Source organism: Macrotis lagotis, chromosome X (genome assembly GCF_037893015.1).
Source record: "Macrotis lagotis isolate mMagLag1 chromosome X, bilby.v1.9.chrom.fasta, whole genome shotgun sequence".
NCBI classification, from domain to species: domain Eukaryota; kingdom Metazoa; phylum Chordata; class Mammalia; order Peramelemorphia; family Peramelidae; genus Macrotis; species Macrotis lagotis.
In genome coordinates, this window is record NC_133666.1 from 104,562,685 (window position 1) to 104,584,047 (window position 21,363).

Genomic DNA, 21,363 nt, shown 5'->3' on the forward strand with positions numbered 1-21,363 from the left:
TCTCCTCATTAAGTTTTTGAATTGTGTTTATCCATTTGACCTAAACTGGTTTTTAATATGTTATTTTCTTCAGCAGTTTTTTTTGATCTCCTTGACAAAGCTGCTGACATTGATTTCAAATTTTTTGTGCATCTCTCTCATATTTCTCTTCCTAATTTTTCTGCTACCTCCCTTACTCGATTTTCAAATTCCTTTTCTGAGCTCTGTCATAGCTTGAGCCCTGCTTCTACATTTCTTGGAATCTTTAGATCCAGACGCTTGGACTATCTCATCTTCAGGGTGTGTGCGTTTTGGGTCCTCCATGGGACCAAAGTAATTGTCTATAGTCAGTTTCCTTTTTGTTCCTGTTTACTCATTTCCCAAGCTGTGCCTGGTTTTAGGGTACTTCCTGAACTTTTGAGCATTAATGGGCTACCCCTACAAAGACCTCAGTTCCTTCAAGGTTTAAGAGAGACCCTGACTGCTCTCCTGTTCTGTGCTTTGGTCTGTGGATGACCCCTCTGCCCTGGTCTGTGAAGAAGGTCCATGCTCTATGGGGGCCCCAGACTGTGATCAGGGCCTGAATATGGTCAAAGCACCAGGGTCCTGTCCCAAGGACAGAGGACAGAAGTTGGCATTCTCCCTCCACTTCCTTATCTTCTGTGGGCTTAGTGCTCAGATAGCAGCTGCTGGGCTATTCCCTGCTGTCCAGCTCCACAGGCTTGCTTGCGTTTCCTGGGATCTAGGATGTGTTGAGGGCTGAGACTATGCTGAGGAGGGCCATGCTGGCCTGGACTTCATGCTTGCTCTGGCAGAGGGCTTCTTGCTGATCTTCCAAGTTGTGCTTGGTGATCCCTGGAGTGGCAGGTCAGGAAACTGCTTCTGCTGCCAGGAGCTGGGGTTCCCAGGGATCCAGGTGCCCTGGGACTGCTCCTGGAAGGCTGAAGCTCCTTCATTCTGGCATACTGCTGCCCCCTCCAACCCCATGGAAGAGTGCCTTCCCACTATTTTCCAGGTTACCTTGGGCTGGAGAATTGCCTCCCTGCATCATTCTGTGGGTTCTGTCTCTTGAAAATTTAGTTAGAGTCATAATTTTAAAGTTTTGAAATATTTTGGAGAGACCTCTTAAGAAAGGCTGTTCTCCTGCTCCCATCTAGGCTCTGTCCCCTTTTTTTCAAAAATATCTTCTTAAAAATTGGAATTGATAAAAGGAAAGTGGACATCAAGAAACAATGAAACAAAGTCAAAAGAATGAAAAAAATGAGAATGTCAGGAAAATCTCATAGGAAAAATAACTCATTTGGAATATAAATATATGAGACATAATTTAAGAATTAAAGTACCTAAAAACCCTCATTTAAACTAGGCCCAGAAATTATATTTCAATAAAGTATGAAGGCAAACTGTCCAAATATCTTAAAAACAGAGGGTAAAGTGAAAATGAAAATAATCTACCAATTATCTTCTGAAAGAAATCTCAAAATGAAAACTCCCAGTAATATGTTGAAGGAGAAATATTACAGAAATATTTGTCTAGCCTTTCCTGTAATATTAAGGAATTATTATCTGTACTTGTCAGATATATTCTATGGACCTTTGATTCCCTCTCTATTGTTTCATTTGACTCTCTTCTCAAATGTAAATTTACTAAGAAAAAAGAAAAAGAGAAATAAATCTCAACTCCTTCCCTCTACACCTCCTCCATCTGTCTGGCTCCAAGCTTTCCATGATGAATGGCTGATTCCAGTAACATCCAAGTGGGTCGCTCCTTGACCCCCTTCCTCAACTCCTTCCTGCACAGAAGGTGGGTTAGGCTCCCTATAAAAGTTTGACTAACACCCTTCTCCATGCTTGATCCATATGATCTTAGCTCCATGCTGCTGGTCCCATTTAGTACCAAATCCATTTGGCTGGATCTCTGTTGATCTAAGGTCAGTCATTGTCTTGTGGTTGCTTTCTTTCCCTTTCTAACCTGTCTGTGTTATTCTTAGCACAGCTTGTAACTGATTCTTTTTCTTAACATAACTATCTTCCTAGAAATTTACCTTCTTTACCTTGGTAAAGTAACAAAAATGTGATTTCCCACATGGTTCTCTCTCTCCTGAGGAATCAGTGTTTTCCTCCCTCTTAGTCTCTCTTTCCCTTTAGTTCCCAGCAATATTGAAACTCACTATTTTTTTATTTATCCAAAGAACCTAATTTGTAAACTTTTTGCTCAACTTCTATGAATTAAAATGCAGGCTTTTGTACCACCCTGAGTCAGAGTTTGGTGATTTTGTCACCCAAAATGAACCACAGATCTCCCTCTTGGATTCCCCCACCCTAGCTGCTCCAGCAGCAATATCGTTGGAGAATTCCAAAGTTCCTAGGTCAAGAAGAAAACACAAGTATTCAGAAAGAACTAATTTAAATACCATGGATCAGAAAGAACTAATTTAAATACCATGGAGTCATAATGAGGATCATACAAAATTTAGTAGTTACCATTCTAGTAGAGCAGAGGGCTTGGAATGATGTTCTACACAACAAAGGAGGTAGGATTACAAGCAAGAATATCCAACCCAAAAGACTACTGGGGTGGGTAGTGAGATACACATTTAAAGACATAGAGGACATCCGGCCAAGATGGCGGAGAGAAGAGAGGCACAGTTCTAAAGTCTCCTGATCTTTCCCCATCTATCATATGAAACAAACCTCTTAACATAAATCTGACCCACAAAACCCAGAAAGAAAAGCCAGGCTCATTACACTAAGAGGTATAAAATACTTATGGTAATAGATGGGAAGAAGGGAGGAGATGAGAAACACCTGAATCTTCTTCTCATCAGACTTGACTTAAAGGCAATTTACACATACTTAGTTATCTTAAAAACATCTAACCTTTCAAGTATTAAAAGGGGATGGGGGGAGAAAAGGAGGGGAAGTGGGGGAAAAGGGAACTAATGAAAGGAAGGGAAAAGGGAAAGGGGAAAGAAGGGGGACAAACACACTGAAGGCGGTGGTATTCAGAATCAAAATACTGGGGAATATAGATAAAGGGAGAGAATGGGGAAAATACAAACAGAGGGAAGAAAGCATGGAGGGCAATAAAGAATTAGTAATCATAACTTTGAATGTGAATGGGATGAACTCTCCCTTAAAACATAAGCAAGGCTCAGCTAGATGGGGTAGTGGATAAAGCACTGGCCCTGGAGTCAGGAGTACCTGGGATCAAATCTGGTCTCAGACATTTAATAATTACCTAACTGTGTGGCCTTGGGCAAGCCACTTAACCCCGTTTGCCTAGCAAAAAAAAAAAAAAAAGCAAATAGCAGAGTGGGAAAAAACCAATATTCTACAATATGCTGCTTAAAAGAAACTCATTTGAGGCAGAGAGATACATATAGAGTAAAGGTAAGAGGTTGGAAAAAATATATTTTGCCTCAGCTGAAGTAAAAAAGCAGAGGTAGCAATTCTTATCTCAGACAAAGCAGTAGCAAAAATAGATAGCAATAAAAGACATAAGGAAGGAAACTTTATCCTCCTAAAAGGTACCAGAGACAACAAAGATATTTCAATACTGAATATATATGCACCCAATGGAACAGCAACCCAATTCTTAGAGGAGAAGCTGAAAGAATGGTAGGAAGACATAAACAGCAAAACTCTACTGATGGGAGACCTCACCCTCCCACTTTCAGATCTAGATAAATTGAATGATAAAATAAACAAGAAAGAAATTAAGGAAGTAAATAGATTTTTAGAAAAAACTGGATATGGTAGACTTATGGAGGAAATTGAATGGGGATAGAAAGGAATATACCTTTTTCTCTGCAGTACATGGAACTTATACAAAAATTGACCATGTACTAGGACATAAAAACCTAATGATCAACTGCAGAAAGGCAGAAATATTGAATACAACTTTCTCAGATCACAATGCAATATACAATACTGGGCCAAGGAGATATAGACCCAGAACAAACTGGAAATTGAATAACCTTATTTTAAAGAATGAGTGGACCAAAAACAAATTATAGAAAGAATTAACCATTTTATCCTAGATAATGATAATAATGAAACAACATACCAAAACCTATGAGATTCACTCAAAGCAGTTCTCAGGGGATATATTATAGCTTTAAATGCTTACATGAATAAATTGGAGAAAGAAGAAATTAATGAACTAAACATGCAATTAAAAAATTAGAGAAAGTACAAATTAAAAAACCCCAATTAAAAACAAAATTAGAAATTCTAAAAATTAAAGGAGAAATTAATAAAATTCAAAACAAAAACTATTGAACAAATAAAACCAAAAGCAGGTATTATGAAAAAACAATAAAATTGATAAACCTCTTGTCAATTAGATTACAAAAAGAGAAGAAAATCAAATTGCTAATATCATAAATGGAAAAGTGAACTCAGCACCAATGAGGAGGAAATTAAAATAATACTTCAAAATTATTTTGCCCTACTCTATGTCAATAAATTTGATAATCTAAATGAAATGGATGAATATTTACAAAAATATAAGTTGCCCAGGTTAAATGAAGAAGAGATTAAATACCTGAACAACCCTATCTCAGAAAAAGAAATTCAACAAGCAATTATTGAACTCTCTAAAAAAAATCTCCAGAGCCTGATGGATTCACAAGTAAATTCTACCAAACATTTAAGGAACAATTGGTTCCAATCCTATATAAACCCTTTGGAAAAATAGGGAAAGATGGAACTCTGCCTAACTCTTTCTATGAAACTAATACGGTACTGTTACCTAAACCAGGAAGAGATAAAACAGAGAAATAAAATTATAGACCTATTTCCCTGATGAATATAGATGCAAAAATCCTAAATAAAATCTTAGCAAATCGACTACAACAAGTCATCACTAGGATAGTACATTATGATCAAGTAGGATTTATTCCAGGAATGCAGGGTTGTTTCAATATTAGGAAAACTGTTAGTATACTCAATTATATCAACAACAAACCTATCAGAAACCATATGATCATATCAATAGATGCTGAAAAAGCTTTTGAAAAAATACAGCATCCATTCCTATTAAAAACACTAGAGAGTGTAGGAATAAATGGACTGTTCCTTAAAAATATAAAGCATGAAACCATCAACAAGCATTATACTCAATGGGGAGAGGCTAGAGGCATTCCCAATAAGATCAGGTGTTAAACAAGGGTGCGCATTATCACCACTACTATTCAATATTGTATTAGAAATGGTAGCATCAGCAATTAGAGAAGAAAAAGAAATGAAAGGAATTAGAATTGGGAAGGAAGAGACAAAACTCTCACTATTCGCAGATGACATGATGGTCTACCTAGAGAATCCCAAGAAATCATCTAAAAACCTACTGGAAACAATTTGCAATTTTAGCAAAGTTGCAGGTTATAAAATAAACCCCCATAAATCCTCAACTTTCCTATATGTGACTAGGAAGAAAAAGCAGGAAGAGCTAGAAAGAGAAATCCCATTCAAAGTAACCTCAGACAGTGTAAAATACTTGGGATTTTATTTCCCAAGACAGACTCAGAATCTTTTTGAAAACAATTATAAAACACTTCTCACACAAATTAAATCAGATTTAAATAACTGGGTAAATATCAACTGCTCATGGATAGGTACAACAAATAATAATAATAAAGATGACAATTCTACCAAAACTAAACTATCTGTTTAGTGCCCTACCAATCAAAATTCCAAAAAATTACTTTAATGAGTTAGAAAAAATTGTAAGCAAATTCGTATGGAGAAATAAAAAGTCAAGAATTAACAGGAGCTTAATGAAAAAAAAAATACAAAGGTGGCTTAGCACGACCCAATCTAAAATTATATTATAAAGCATCAGTCATCAAAACTGTTTGGTATTGGCTAAGAAACAGAGTGGTGGACCAGTGGAATAGAAAGCAGGAGAGTATTATAGTAATATGCTGTTTGATAAACCCAAAGTGTCAGGCTACTGGGATAAAAACTCCCTCTTTGATAAAAACTGCTGGGATAATTGGAAGTTAGTATGGAAGAAACTTAGATTAGACCAACACCTCACACCCTTTACCAAGATAAGATCCAAATGGTTACAGGACATAGACATAAAAAGCAATACTATAAGCAAATTAGAAGGTCAAGGACTAGTCTACCTGTCAGTTCTATGGAAAGGGGAACAGTTTATGACTAAGGAAGAGTTGGAGAACATCACTAAAAACCAAATAGATGATTTCGATTACATTAAATTAATAAGTTTTTGCACAGATAAAACCAATGTAATCAAGATCAAAAGAAAAGTAGTAAATTGGGAAACAATCTTTACAACTAATGATTCTGACAAAGGACTCATTTCTAAAATATATAGAGAACTGAGTCATATTTTTACAACAAAAAGCCATTCCCCAATTGACAAATGGTCAAAGGGTATGCAAAGGCAATTTACAGATGAGGAGATCAAAGCAATCCAGAGCCATATGAAAAAAATGCTCTAAATCATTAATTATTAGAGAAATGCAAATTAAAGCTTCACTGAGGTACCACCTCACGCCTCTCAGATTGGCCAGTATGACCAGGAAGGATAATGATCATTGTTCGAAGGGATGTGGGAAATATGGGACACTATTACACTGTTGATGGAGCTGTGAACTCATCCAACCATTCTGGAGAGCTATTTGGAACTATGCCCAAAGGGCAACAAAAATGTGCATACCCTTTGACCCAGAAATACCACTACTGGGTCTATACCCTGAAGAGATGAGGAAAAAGGGTAAAAACATTACCTGTACAAACATATTTATAGCAGCCTGTTTGTGGTGGCAAACAATTGGAAATCCTTCAATTGGGGAATGGTTTAGCAAACTGTGGTATATGTATGTCATGGAACACTATTGTTCTATTAGAAAACAGGAGGGACGGAATTTCAGGGAAACATGGAGGGATTTGCATGAACTGATGCTGAGTGAGATGAGCAGAACCAGAAAAACACTGTATACCCTAACAGCTACATGGGAGTGATGTTCAACCTTGAAGGACTTGCTCATTCCAAAGGCGCAACAATTGGGAACAATTTTAGGTTGTCTGCAAAGCAGAGTACCATCTGTATCCAGATAAGGAGCTGTGGAGTTTGAACAAAGTACAAGGACTATTCCCTTTAATTTGGGGGAAAAAAACCCAGATGTCTTATTGTTTGATCTGGTTACCTCTGAGAATTCTGTTCTCTTTAAGGATATGATTTCTCTCTCATCACACCCAATTTGGATCAAGGTACAACATGGAAACAAAGTAAAGACTGACAGAATGCTATCTGTGGGGTGGGGGTGGGGGGAGGGAAGGAAGATTGGCGGAAAATTGTAAAACTCAAATAATACCTTTAATAAAAATTAAAAAAAAAAGAATGAGTGGATCAAAAACAAATTATAGAAGGAATTAACCATTTTATCCTAGATAATCATAATAATGAAACAACATACCAAAACCTATGGGATTCACTCAAAGCAGTTCTCAGGGTATATATTATAGCTTTAAATGCTTACATGAATAAATTGGAGAAAGAAGAAATTAATGAACAAAACATGCAATTAAAAAAATTAGGGAAAGTACAAATTAAAAAACCCCAATTAAATACCAAATTAGAAATTCCAAAAATTAAAGGAGAAATTAATAAAATTCAAAACAAAAACTATTGAATAAATAAAACCAAAAGCAGGTATTATGAAAAAAAACAATAAAATTGATAAAACCTCTTGTCAATTAGATTAAAAAAAGAAATTAGAAAATCAAATTGCTAATATCATAAATGAAAAAGTGAACTCACCACCAATGAGGAGGAAATTAAAATAATACTTCAAAATTATTTTGCCCAACTCTATGTCAATAAATTTGATAATATAAGGGACATGGATGAATATTTACAAAAATTTAAGTTGCCCAGGTAAAATGAACAGGAGATTAAATACTTAAGCAACCCTAATCTCAGAAAAAGGAATTCAACAAGCCATCATTGAACTCCCTAAAAAAAAATCTCCAGGAACTGATGGATTCACAAGTGAAGTCTACCAAACATTTAAGGAACAATTGCTTCCAATTCTATATAAACTCTTTGAAAAAAACAGGGAAAGATGGAACTCTGCTCAACTCTTTCTATGACACCAATATGGTGCTGTTACCTAAACCAGGAAGAGATAAAACAGAGAAATAAAATTATAGACCTATCTCCTTGATGAATGTAAATGCAAAAATCTTAAACAAAATCTTAGCAATAAGGTTACAACAAGTTATTACTAGGATTATACATTATGATCAAGTAGGATTTATCCCAGGAATGCAGGGTTGGTTCAATATTAGGAAAACTGGTAGTATACTCAATTATATCAACAACAAACATATCAGTAATTATATGATAATATCAATAGATGCTGAAAACTCTTTTAACAAAATAGAGCATCCATTCCTATTAAAACACTAGAGAGTGTAGGAATAAATGGACTTTTCCTTAGAATAATTAGCAGTATCTATCTCTAACCATCAACAAGCATTATATTCAATGGGGAGAGGTTAGAAGCATTCCCAATAAGATCGGGGTGAAACAAGAGTGTCCATTGTCACCACTACTATTCAATATCATATTAGAAATATTAGCTTGAGCAATTAGAGAAGAAAAAGAAATTGAAGGAAATATAATTGGGAAACTCTCACTCTCTGAAGATGACATGATGGTCTACCTAGAAAATCCTAAGAAATCACCCAAAAAACTACTGGAAACAATTAGCAATTTTAGCAAAGTTGCAGGTTATAAAATAAACCCTCATAAAGCCTCAACTTTTCCATATATGTCTAGCAAGATACAGCAGGAAGAGCTAGAAAGAGAAATCCCATTCAAAATAACCTCAGGTAATATAAAATACCTGGAAGTCTATTTGCCAAGACAGACTCAGAAACTTTTTGAAAACAATTATAAAACACTTCTCACAAAAATTAAATCAGATTTAAATAACTGAGCAAATATCAACTGCTCATGGATAGGTACAGCTAATAATAATAAAAATGACAATTCTACCAAACTAAACTACCCATTTAGTGCCCTACCAATCAAAATTCCAAAAAAATTTACTTTAATGAGTTAGAAAAAATTATAAGTAAATTCAAATGGAGAAATAAAAAGTCAAGAATTTCCAGGAGCCTTATGAAAAAAGTGCAAAAGAAGGGGGCTTAGCCCTACCTGATCTAAAATTACATTATAAAGCATCAGTCTTCAAAACTGGTATTGGCTACGAAATAGAGAGGTGTACCAGTGGAATAGACTAGGTGCAAAAGCAGGAGACGATTATAGTAATCTGCTGTTTGATAAACCCAGAGTCCAGCTATTGGGACAAAATCTCCCTATTTGATAAAAACTTCTGGGAAAATTGGAAGTTACTATTGAAAAAACTTAGATTAGACCAACACCTCACACCCTTTAGCAAGATAAGATCCAAATGGTTATAGGAAGTAGACATAAAAAAACAATACTATAAGCAAATTAGAAGATCAAAGACTAGTTTACCTGTCAGATCTATGGAAAGGTGAGCAGTTTATGACTAAGGAAGAGTTAGGTAACATCGCCAAAAACCAACTAGATCATTTTGATTACATTAAATTCAAAAGTTTGCACAGATAAAACCACTGTAACCAAGATCAAAAGAAATGTATAATATAGAAATGTAGAAATTGGAAAACAATCTTTGCAACTAATGATTCTGACAAAGGACTCAATTCTAAAATATACAGAGAACTGAGTCATATTTTTAAAACATCAAGCCATTCCCCAATTGACAAATGGTTAAAGGATATGCAAAGGCAATTTACAGATGAGGAGATCAAAGCAATCCATAGCCATATGAAAAATTGCTCTAAATTATTAATTATTATAGAAATACAAATTAAAGCTTCTCTGAGGTAACACCTCACACCTCTGATTGGCCAATATGACCAGAAAGGATAATGATCATGGTTGGACTGGATGTGGGAAATCTGGGACACTATTACACTGTTGATGGAGCTGTGAACTCATCCAACCCTTCTGGAGAGCTATTTGGAACTAGGCCCAAAGGGCAGCAAATCTGTGCATACCCTTTGACACAGCAATACCACTACTGGGTCTATACCCTGAAGAGATGAGGAAAAAGGGTAAAAACATTACTTGTACAAAAATATTTATAGCAGCCCTGTTTGTGGTGGCAAAGAATTGGAAATCAAGTAAATGTCCTTCAATTGGGGAATGTCTTAGCAAATTGTGGTATATGTTTGTCATGGAACACTGTTGTTCTATTAGAAACCAGAAAGGATGGGATTTCAGGGCCTGGAGGGATTTGCTTGAAGTGATGCTGAGTGAAATGAGCAGAACTAGAAAAACACTGTAACCCCTAAGAGCAACATGGGGGTGATGTTCAACCTTGAAGGACTTGCTCAGTGCAACAATCAGGGACAATTTGGGGCTGTTTATAAAGGAGAATGACATCTGTATCTGGATAAAGAGCCGTGGAGTTTGAACAAAGTTCAAGGACTATTCCCTGTAATTTATGGACAAAAAAACAGATATCTTATTGTCTGATAGTGCTACCTCTTAAACTTCTTATCTCTTCCTTAAGGATATGATTTGTCTCTCATCACACTCAATGTGGATCAATGTACAACATGGAAACAAAGTAAAGACTGACAGATTGCTTTCCGTGGGGGGGGTGGGAGGATGGAAGTAAGATTGGGGGAAGACTGTAAAACTCAAATAATATCTTTAATAAAAAAATTAAAATTAAAAAATAAAGACATAGAGGACTATGATGAATTAAGGAAGACAGAATCATAGAAAATCCAGCATTCCAATACAATACTCAGACAAAGTATAAAAGTAAATATGAGTGAGAAATCATAAGAGATTTAACAAGCTTAAATTTTTTACATTCCTTTATGGGATAATGATATGTGTAACCATTATGAACATTATCATCATTAGGACAATTAAAATTTATCTATTTAGACAGAGTTCATAGATCTGAGTCTATAATGTTGAAATAAAATGAAAAGAAAAATGTAAAGGTGAGGAATAGTAATACACTGGGAAAAGGGAGAAAGGAAAGGAAAATGGAGGAAATAATTTCACAAAAAAGAGGTGCAGAAGTACAACCTTTTACAATGGAGGTGAAAATGGAAAGGTAGGAAATGTTTGAATGTCACTTGAATTGGTGCAAGGAGGGAAGAATACATACACACATAAAATATAGGGGTTATGAGAAAGTGTGGGAGTGATATGAAAGTAGGTAGATTAAGGGAAGTAGTGACCAGAATAAAACAAATTGGGGGTAGGCGTAAAATAGAAAAAGAAACAGAAGACAATAGGACACAACACAGGTACAAATCAATTAACCTTATAACTGAAGAGGATATCAAAATGTATTAGAACCCAGAAAGCTAACAATATGTTGTTTAAAAGTTATGGAATTGAAGCAGAAAGACACATATAAAATTAAAGTACAGCTGAAGTATAATCTATTCTCAATTGAAGTAGCTCAGAGAAAGCAAAAGTAAAAATAGCCCTGATCAAAACAAATAATCAAAGAAACCATAAAGGGACCATAAACAACAAATCAGTACACATACATGTATATATATATATATATATATATATATATATATATATATGTGTAAGATGTACACCAAATAGCACTGCTGCATCCAAATCTTAAAGGAAAAGTTGAATAAATTAAAGGTGGAAACAGTCACACAGGCAGAAAATCTCAATTAATCCTGTTAGATCTAGATAAATCTAAAAAAAATTAACAAGAAAAAAGTGAAAGAAAAGAGTAGAATCAGATCTCTGGAGGAATATGAGAACATAAGTATTACATATTTCCCTCAGTTGTGCATGGCACTTTCACACAATAATGTTTTTGGCATAAAAACTTCACAAATGAATATAGAAGTTCAGAAATATAAATGTACAATTTTAAGGCTGTAATACAATAAAACTGCATTCAATAAAAGGACTTGGAAGTAGAGATTAAAATATAATTGTAAACTAATCTAATCATAAAGAACAAGTGGCTCAAATAACAAATTATACCAACAATTAATGATTTCGTTAAAGATAATGACACAAAAGAGCAAAATACCAAAATTTGTTGGATGAAGTCAAAACAAGATTGAGAGGAAAATTTCAATATCTAAGTGAATACATCATTAAAAGAGAAAGAGTACATCAGCAAAACTAAAAGGAACATTACAAAAAAGCCTAAACATAGCAGTATCTATCTGAAACCATCAACAAGCATTATATTCAATGGGGAGAGGATACAGGCATTCTCAATAAGATCAGGGGTGAAACAAGGGTGCCCATTATCACCACTACTATTCCATATTGTATTAGAAATGTTAGCATCAGCAATTAGAGAAGAAAAAGAAATTGAAGGAATTAGAATTGGGAAGGAAGAGACAAAACTCTCACTCTTCACAGATGACATGATGGTCTACCTAGAGAATCCCAAGGAATCAACTAAAAAACTACTGGAAACAATTAGAAATTTTAGCAAAGTTGCAGGGTATGAAATAAAACCTCCCAAATCCTCAACTTTTCTATATATGTATGGCAAGAAACAGCAGGAAGAGCTAGAAAGAGAAATCCCAAAGTATCCTCAAACAGTGTAAAATATTTGGGAGTCTATTTGCCAAGACAGTCTCAGAAACTTTTTGAAAACAATTATAAAACACTTCTCACAAAAATTAAATCAGATTTAAATAACTGGGCAAATATCAACTGCTCATGGATAGGTACAACAAATAATAATAAAAATGACAATTCTACCAAACTAAACTACCCGTTTAGTGCCCTACCAATCAAAATTCCAAAAAATTAATTTAATGAGTTAGAAAAAAATTTAAGTAAATTCATATGGAGAAATAAAAAAGTCAAGAATTACCAGGAGCTTAATGAAAAAAAGTGCAAACGAAGGTGTCTTAGCACTACCCGATCTAAAATTATATTATAAAGCAGCAGTCATCAAAACTGTTTGGTATTGGCTAAGAAATAGACTTGATGGACCAGTGGAATAGACTAGGTATAAATGCAGGAGAGGATTATTGTAATCTGCTGTTTGATAAACCCAAAGAGTCCGGCCACTGGGATAAAAACTCCCTCTTTGATAAAAACTGCTGGGATAATTGGAAGTTAATATGGAAGAAACTTAGATTAGACCAAAACCTCACACCCTTTACCAAGATAAGATCCAAATGTTTACAGGACATAGACATAAGAAACAATACTATAAGCAAATTAGAAGATCAAGGACTAGTCTACCTATCAGATTTATGGAAAGGGGTGCAGTTAATGACTAAGGAAGAGTTGGAAAACATCACCAAAAATCAATTAGATGATTTCAATTGCATTAAATTAAAAAGCTTTTGCAGAGATAAAACCAATGTAATCAAGATCAAAAGAAATGTAGAAAAACTGGGAAACAATCTTTACAACTAATGATGCTGACAAAGGACTCATTTCTGAAATATACAGAGAACTCAGTCATATTTTTAAAACAACAAGCCATTCCCCAATTGACAAATGGTCAAATGATATGCAAAGGCAATTTACAGATGAGGAGATCAAAGCAATCCATAGCCATATGAAAAAAGGCTCTAAAATCATTAATTATTAGAAAAATGCAAATTAAAGCTTCTCTGAGGTACCACCTCACACCTCTCAGATTGGCCAGTATGACCAGGAAGGATGATAATAATCATTCTTGGAAGGGCTGTGGGAAATCTGGGACACTATTGCACTATTGGTGGTGCTGTGAATTCATCCAACCCTTCTGGAGAGCTATTTGGAACTATGCCCAAAGGGCAACAAAAATGTGCATACCCTTTGACCCAGAAATACCACTACTGGGTCTATACGCTGAAGAGATTATGAAAAAGGGTAAAAACATTACTTGTACAAAAATATTTACAGCAGCCCTGTTTGTGGTGGCAAAGAATTGGAAATCCACTAAATGTCCTTCAATTGGGAAATGGCTTAGCAAACTGTGGTATATGTATGTCATAGAACACTTCTGTTCTATTAGAAACCAGGAGGGACAGGATTTCAGGGAAACCTGGAGGGATTTGCCTGAACTGATGCTGAGTGAGATGAGCAGAACCAGAAAAACACTGTACACCCTAACAGTAATATGGGAGTGATGTTTAACCTTGAATTACTTGCTCCTTCCATCAGTGCAGCAATTGGGAACAATTTTGGGCTGTCTGCAAAGGAGAGTACCATCTGTATCCAGATAAGGAGCTGTGGAGTTTGAACAAAGTACAAGGACTATTCCCTTTAATTTAGAAAAAAAAACAGATAGCTTATGTCTGATCTTGTTACCTCTGAGAATTCTGTTCTCTTTAAGGATATGATTTCTCTCTCATCACACCCAATTTGGAACAAGGTACAACATGGAAACAAAGTAAAGACTGACAGAGTGCTATCTGTGGGGTAGGGGTGGGGGGAGGGAAGCAAGATCGGAGGAAAATTGCAAAACTCAAATAATATCTTTAATAAAATAAAATCAAAAAAACCTAAACATTATCAAACACAACAAAATAGAAATCTTAAAAGTTAAAGGAGAGATTTATAAAATTTAAAATACAAAAACCATTATACTTATAAATGAAACTAAGAACTGGTTTTATGGGGGAAAAAAGAACATAGCTATACCTTTAGCTAAGTAGATTTTTTTAAAAAAAGAATAAAACCAGGGCAGCTAGGTGGTGCCGTGGATAAAGCACCAGGCCTGGAGTCATGAGTAACTGAGTTCAAATATGGCCTCAGACACTTAAATAATTACCTAGCTGTGTGGCCATGGGCAAGGTACTTAACCCCATCGCCTTGCAAAAAAAAAAAAAAACTAAAAAGAAAGAATAAAATCAAATTACCAGTCTCAAAAATAAAAATTGGAATGAACAATCAAAAATAAAATGAAAGCAACTATTATATTTTGCCAAATTATATTCCAATAAAACAAATGATTAAAATATAATCAATATTTATAAAAAAATACAAAATGCCCAGATTAACACAAGAAGAAGAAGAAGAAGAGGAAAAAGAAATGGAACACTATATTATCATATCTTAGAAAAAAAGATGATACAGACATAATACAGACACTTACTGTGTGACCCTGGACAAGCCACTAAATCCCAATCTCCTCCAAAATAAAAAGAAATACATAGAAAATAGAAATAAAAATATACTGAAGAAATTATTTTACTTTTTAATGGAAAAAATAATATTTTGTTTTAAAAAAATGAATTAACAGCTTGGTTAAATGCACTCTCTAAGAAGAGTCCTCAGAACCATTATGAATTTAAAGAACAATTAATTTCAATAGGGAAAGAAGGTATCTTACCAAATTCATTCTATGACACAAATATGATTAAAATTATGATAATGTGATAGCTTGCCAAAATTTTTAAATAAATACGAACATATCTCCAAATACTCTCATTACAAAGGAGATAAAAAGAACATAATCATCAAATTAAGAATGCAAATTTTTAAGAAATCATAAATGAACAACCAAAATAACAAGCCAAAAAAACAAACTCATTCTTAGCAAAATTAAAAATTTTAAAACCAATGAATTACAAAGAAAAAGGTAGGTATTAATTCTTTACATGTAATGAAGAATAATGAACATTATTAAAACCATTTTCCAATGCAAATCAAACCTATATTTTAAATGAAGTATGTGAATATTTTAAAATACAATATACCAAGAGAAAAGAATCAAACAGAAAATTTAAATAATTCACCCTCAGGAAAAGAAATTGAACATGCTATAAATAAATGCTTATTGGGATGGGTTGGGTAAACCTATGACCAGATATATTTAAAATCAAATTTAATCAAACATTCAGAGAATAATTAATTTTAATATTAAAAACACTACGTGAAAATAAAGGAAAACAGGATTCTACCAAATTACACACACACACACACAGACAGACAAACAGACAAACACAATAAAATACAATCTAGAAACTTAACCCAGGAAGAAACTAAAGAGAAAGAAATTTATAGAACAATTTTCCTAATGAACATTAATGCAAAAAATATGAATAAGATATTACCAAAGAAACTACAGCAAAATATCACAAGGATTGAGAAAGCAAATTTTAAAAGTCTCAGAAATTAACAAATAAAATAATTAATGACCATAATAGCAATTAAGACTACATGAGATTGAATGAAACATTTGTTCAATTTTTAGAAAACTATAAATAAAACTATTAATAAAAATCATGATTATGAAAATAAATGAAATAAAAAGATTTTGACAAAACACAACACTCATTTCTAGTTTTTAAAAAATAGCAAGGTGTCTACATTTTTAAATTAAAGAGGCTATCAATCTTAGATTAAGAAGATTTTTTCTTCAGGTCCTAATTAAAATTTCTTTGCAAATTGAGTAACTTGAGCCTTAATTTCTTCATCAATAAAACACGACTAATAATATTTCTATTTACCTCACATAGCAGTGGTAAAGTCTGGAAGCTCTATATAAACATTGCTACTTCTATTAAAGATAATTGGTTGAACTAAATAATTTCCTTTTTCCCTTGAGTCCAGTGATTCCTTTTAGTGAAGCAGTTGTGCTTAAGGATATAGGTTTGAAGAAAGTTAAGAGGATTGTATGAGGGTTATTTATTAGCATTGAATAACCTTAATCAAAAAATCAAATTAAACAAATAAAGATCAAATCCTAAGAAGCAAGGCATTAAGAGAATGTGGGAGTTAATGAGAATCCTTGAGATAATCTAGTTCAATTTTCTCATTTTAAAGATGTAAAAACTTCCTAGAGAAACTGTGACTTTCCTAAATTACATAGATAGTTGGTGGCAAAACTGAGAATAGATTGCCAAATATATTTTTATTTCCATCATATCATTTTGTGTGCTCAAGATTCAAAATTGTGTGTACTATAAGTTGACCTGATGGATGTCAACAGATATTCCCCTTTGCACAGAACCAGAGAACGCTTCCCTAAGAACTCAAAAATGTTACAATAGAGAAATATGTACTTTAGGATGAATATAGATCTATTTTATCATAGAAATATTATTTAAGACAACATTTACATAAGACACTAAAATCTGGCAAGAAGATAGATATCTCATTGTGGTTACTAACAACTTGGTCAGTGAACTAATGATAAAATCTCTAAGAAATCATCATGGCATGGTTTCTTTGTCACATGTCAACCCATTTCAACCTCAGAAGATATTTTTCTTTAAGCTGATTTTCTGTAATTATTACTTTCTTTGTAATTTCTGGAAATATTAGTGAAGTGACCTAAGCAATGCAGTTTAGACATTCATTATTTCCAATGTTACCTCAACTCCATCATATTTTATTATGTTATGTTATATTGCACCATCACATTACAGTATTATATTATACTATGTTTATTATATTATATTATAGCATCATAACATCATGGTTTTATGTCATTTTGAAGACATGAAATTTAAGCTTCCCAAAAAAGATTTTTTACCAAAAAGTAACCATCATCCTGTCCTTTTCAGAACACATTCTTTTCATTCCAAGAAATGACAAGCAACTTAAATATTTTTGGCCAAAAATAGGAACTATAAGAAGTGTTTTTTTGAATTTATGGTCAATTCTACTGTAGTAAAAGTTCATAGAAAATGATTTGTAGAGGAAAAAATGCTTACTGAAAATTATGATTTGGGCTGTGTGTTGGACCTAAAGAGAAATCTATGACTAATAATATTAAAATTCAGAAACAATATCTAGAATTTGTGATTTATTTTACAGAGAATTTGTCTCAAGTCAAGGTTTTGGACTCATTACTTCTTATACATAAGCTATACTGAAAAATGTGCATTTTTTAAAAAAGTAGATAAAGAAACTCCCTTTACAAATACATAGCGAATGGTCTAAGGTAATTTCCTAGAACATTGAGAGGTTAATTAACCATCAATGTTTAGCAAATATCAAATGTGAAAACTGAACTGACTAGAAAGCTGTCTATTAATTATCCTATACCAGCTCTGCTGTGAATGAAACCTGCTAGAACTTAATTTTAGAGAAGTTTTTGTTATGTAAATATACATTTTTCAAATGATAAAAGATTGCTTGATGCATTGATTCTCTAAGTTCTAATAAATTAAACTATGATTTTCTTCCTTCTTTCTTTCTTCCTTTTTCTTTCTTTCTCTTCTCTTTCTCCCCCTGATGCTTCCTGTTCCTTTCAAATACATACAAATTGAATTTTACTTTGAATGACTTAAGTATTCTGAAGCTCATAATACTTGCCACGTCACAAATATAAAATATGATGATGATAATAATAATAACAGAAGCAAATATTGGTTTGAATACAAAGTCAAAATACTACCAATAAAGTGTTCATATAACCTCACTGAATAGGATGCAGTCAGCATAAAAAAATAGAAAATGAAACGTTATCTTTGTTACATATGATACAATGGTTTTCCCCCCTAAACTATATTGTCATTTCTTTCATTATTTATGGCTACATATCAGTTCAAAATAAGAACTCTTGAGTCAGCAAGGTATTACTTTATTAGCTTGCTTTTATTATTGAGTTGTGTGTGAGTACTTTTAAACAGCAAATTAATATTTCAGTTAAATACAGTACATTTTTAAGAGAAGGTAGTTTAAAACATAACATATTTTCAATATAATAACTCACCAAGTCTCACAAAAAAGGACTCCAGTTGCAGTGATTGTCTTCATTCCATTGGTCGCCACACACTGGTAGTACCCAGTATCTCTGGTATCCAGACCTTGTATTATTTTTTTTTAAAGTTGGAGTTGTCTTTACTACAAGATTAGAAACAGAAAGTGAGACACACAGGTGCAGTGTATTGCATTCCAAATACACACATGCCAATCTTCTGACAAGCTAACTGTTCAATCTGAGTTAAAAACAAAGTATTCAAACACATACATACACACTGAGAGGCTGGTTAGACAGCATAGAAAGCCTGTGAACAAGTTGTATTCTGTGGCAGACTGGATCCTTAATCTTCTAAGTCTAGCAATTATGTGATATGTATATTTTTAAAAGGGCTATCATCTTCCAACTATATTATTCACAGTGAGACACAAAAGCTTGGATAAAGTGAATGCAGTGTTCTGATCAACTATACACATGAATAACCATATTAGATAAAAGTTGCTTTGTGCTAGGCTAACAGGAGGCCTTTAAAAAGTGCGGTTACTCGAAGAGCAAAGCAAACCACTTCCCTTTTAAATACTCATGTGGCAATAAAAAACTTATCACATAAGTTAATAAAATGATGTGCAAAGCATTATCAATGTGACTGTCTAATAAAATCAGTTAAATTGTCTTCAAGTGATTCCACCCCAATAAATCTTTGGGCCTATATTAGGTAGCATAAATATAGATAAAATTTAGATTCATTCTAGGGAAAAGTACGACTTCAGACCAAACTTATATTTACAAAACAACTACTGTCTCCCATAACAGTAGCTAACAAAGGCAAACAAAGTCCAGCTTAAGGTGGACCAGTCTGTTGGCTTCTTTTGCATTTAGCTTCTTAAAAAGGAAAAAAAGATGAAGTTTATTCATTTAAAAAATATTAAAATTGCCACTAAGTGTAAACTTTTGTGGCTACAGGCACTAAACATCAGGTAGCTCTCCTTGTACAGGATTGCCATGACTTTATATTCTATGTGGAGTCACTCTGGCCTTGTTATGAACATGCTAGAGTGGCTGTGTTGGGAAACGTTAAAAGAAACACGATCCACACACTCAAGAACAAAGCACTAGAAGTAGAAAACAAAATACCAGCGAATACAACTGACCCCTGGATTCAATTCGCCCTTTGTGTATAGCTTGTATTGTTGTCAAGTGTCCATTATCTGAAGACTGCGACTCCTTTTTTATTATTGGAAACCCTAGAGGTGAATCACCATTACATATCCTTTTACCTATAAGCATACCCTGGGTCCTCCATCTACCTATCTCTTTTGCAGTCATAACAACCAAATGAGAACTTTTACAGCAAGTAGATTGTGTAATGCAGTTGAGAAGCCGATTTTGCCTCTTGACATAGAGTAGCCTAGCTTGGCCTCATTATTGATGAAGGACATGAGCCCCTCGTAGGTCTCGATGCTGGCACTGGAGATTGATGAAGTCGTATTTACAGATCAGCAGGGCCTGCTCTGTGATGAGAAGCTGCCGCTCCTTTTCATGATTCCAATGGTCAGCCTCAGGTAGCAGCCACACGCCTGCACCTCTCCATCCTCCGTGGGGAGGACAACTAAACGGATCTCCTCCACAGCCTGTTCGATGGTGCCAGGAACACGAAGTACTCCTCGACGCGGGCGGCGCGTGGGCTCGTGCACCTTGAGCGGCCACAGCGTCTGGCGCATCGGGGTCCGGCCGCCGGCCCCGACCCCCGCCGTGGGCGCCGGCACGCCCACGTTCACGCCCCCGTGGGTCGGCACCAGCGTCGTGGGGCTCGTGCCCGCCGAGTCCACCGAATCCCGCAGCTGCAGCATGGCCGCCTGCACCGTCCTCGCCGCGGCCGGGATCGCCCGAGCCACGGGGGCAGCCGGCCGGGCCGGGGCAGGCCGAGACCCAGATCTTGTATTCTTAAACGAGAACCATACTCTGTTTTCCTGATGATGATTCTACGTGGTTCTTGAACCACAGGTGCATCATTCTTTAGCCATCTGACGTTTGGAGATGGATTTCCTGCCACTTTGCAGTAGAGAATTGCTGTCTGGCCCTGAACTATGGTGATATTGTTTACTGGTTCCAAAAAATTCAAAAAGTACCCTATAAATTATAAAGATTGAAAAAATCAAACTTCAATAAGGGTATAATAAAAAATAAAACAAGTCTGATGAAGTATTCTAAAGAAAGAGATGAGTTTTCCCTTAGTGTTCTCAGCAATTTAACTGGTATTTCTAATCTTAACCAGGTAAAACATCAACACTATCAAGATAATTTCAGAGTACTTTATTTGAATAATGCTTAATCGTAGCTGATTTTTTTTATGGATACTTTAGAACCCTAGGAAAAAATGTCATTTAATGAACTAAATAATTGTAAAGGAACTAAAGTTGCTGACTTTGTAATTGAATCACAGAATTTCAGAGTTGATATGGATCTTCATGGCCAGCTAATCAACAAACCATTGCTGAAAGAGAAGTTGACTCCAATATAGGTTACAGACAGTCATTTCTGCTTGAAAGCACCTGAGGCAACTGCCCACTCCTTTTGAGTATACTTGTAACTGTTAAGAAGGTTTCTCTGGCATTAAGATCAATATACTTTTTTTGCAACTGCCACTAAATGTTGCTTTTGCCTTTCAGCATGA

At 34.5% G+C, this 21,363-nt stretch overlaps 1 protein-coding gene, 1 long non-coding RNA gene and 1 pseudogene across 3 annotated transcripts in view; all 3 read right to left on the reverse strand.

Annotated features, from left to right (window-relative positions):
* The window catches only part of LOC141500978 (serine palmitoyltransferase 1), a 524,715-nt gene that overhangs the window by 53,432 nt on the left and 449,920 nt on the right, over nucleotides 1-21,363 (reverse strand). The window lies entirely within an intron of this gene.
* The window catches only part of LOC141502554 (uncharacterized), a 118,443-nt gene that overhangs the window by 11,940 nt on the left and 85,140 nt on the right, over nucleotides 1-21,363 (reverse strand). Inside the window, exons 3-4 of the long non-coding RNA XR_012472584.1 lie at nucleotides 18,702-18,832; nucleotides 17,698-17,728 (exon numbers count right to left, since the gene is read on the reverse strand). This is a non-coding gene — a long non-coding RNA (uncharacterized LOC141502554). The remainder of the gene's footprint in view (nucleotides 1-17,697; nucleotides 17,729-18,701; nucleotides 18,833-21,363) is intronic.
* LOC141503233 (tumor protein p63-regulated gene 1-like protein pseudogene) lies at nucleotides 20,112-20,539 on the reverse strand (annotated as a pseudogene).